The 1,611-nt window shown below is 47.5% G+C and overlaps 1 pseudogene; it reads right to left on the reverse strand.

The window, feature by feature from the left end:
• Window positions 1–246: 246 nt before the first annotated feature.
• On the reverse strand, window positions 247–1,080 carry LOC114633774 (annotated as a pseudogene).
• Window positions 1,081–1,611: the final 531 nt, after the last annotated feature.

The following is a 1,611-nucleotide window of genomic DNA, read 5'->3' on the forward strand; positions in this document are numbered from 1 at the left end:
AGACCTAAAATTTGGGGTAATGAGAGCAACTAATACTTCAAAGCTACCAGCCATGCTTGTGGAGATACACACACACACACACACACCCGCCAATGGCCTGAAAGGCATGCACTACCAGCGCCCTCTCACGTCTCTGGGCCCTGACCATACAACAGATTCAAGACAGGCAGAGAACACAGACGCCCACTAGGGCAACAGCTAGCACTCCTATACCCTGAAAATCTTCACAATGCAATGCTTCCGGGTTCACATGGGCAGGTCAGTACTGTTGTGTCTGGTCTTCCTAGAGGTACCGTCGTCTCTCGGCAGTGCTTTCTGCAAGTTGGACACAGCAACAGTTCTCTCAATGTCTATGACAGTGTACAGCTCTGTGTGCCGGGTGGGGGTTTGTAGGAGGGGAGTGGTTGTCGTTTTTGGAGTCTGATGGTTGTCAGAGTCACTGCCCCTTTCCAAATCCACCTGTATATAATTGAGTTGCCTATGTTCTAAACTGGGGCGCCTGATATCAAGGTTAAAGACTGTCGGTGTACAATCCCTACGCCTTGAATAGTCTATTTTGTGAGCACTTCCCACAAGAGAGTGTCGGCTTGAGGGGTGAGATGAAGTATCTCCAAACGAAGGGTAGCAGGGATGCCCGTTGGGTAAGTTCTGAGCACCAAGCCCTGGAGTCGTAGGTGTTCGAGGTGTTCTAGGGACTTCCAATTCTGTCTGATGACTATTCCTTTCTACAACTGGCTCTTCCACCACATTTATACTATTATTTTGCATAATCTCTTGTAACATGTTAAATAATTCTCCTGCACGGGCACACTTAAAAACAAAAATTCCTTGTCCAGTTTGACACAATCGACCACTTTCAAAAGAAAACAGATTTGAGTCGTAGCCGTACCGTCGCAGGCAGAGGTAGTGCCATTTCACCGAGTCTCGCTTTGGGGTGTACAGAATCAGTTCTGTGTCTGTGAGCTCCATGAAACCAGAGTCTAGCTCATTGCCATCATCATCAACATTAACAACCTTAAACTTGTTCCTATGGTTATCTAGGACAGTGTCTTTATCTGGACAGCTACAACAGCTACCCATGGCTTTGCTTTCTAACCTTTCCGCCACTTTACCACAGTCCTTAGATTCGTCCCTCTCTTTGAAGTCTGTATTATTTTAGCCTCACTACCCTTGGCCTCTTTGATCTTTGTATACTTATGCCGTGTTCTTTCTCTTCCACACCTTTGTACTTGGCAGGAAATGTTTCCAATTCTTCACCTTCACTCCCTCTCTTCCCTTTCTATGTCCTTCCCCAGTTTATCCCAGGTGGCCAAGGTAAGCTGTCCCGATACCACGAACCAAGGGGCGATGCGGTCCACTTCCTGGACAAACTGCTGTAGAGCCTTCTGTTTAAGGTAGTTAACAGCGGCACTCATGCCCTGGCTGGTGACAGTTAAGGCAAAAACACAGCACCAGGGATACTGCAATCGTGATCGCCACTACTAGAATAACTATCCACGGATCCACTCCTCCCGGCACGAACATATCCCGCTGGCCTTTTTACTTTCACTTTTGCTTGCCTCCGTCCGAGGACCTTAAAGATTGAAGCCTCCTTCCGAGGACCTTAAAGAT

Source organism: Grammomys surdaster, unplaced genomic scaffold (assembly GCF_004785775.1).
Source record: "Grammomys surdaster isolate TR1022 unplaced genomic scaffold, NIH_TR_1.0 751, whole genome shotgun sequence".
NCBI classification, from domain to species: domain Eukaryota; kingdom Metazoa; phylum Chordata; class Mammalia; order Rodentia; family Muridae; genus Grammomys; species Grammomys surdaster.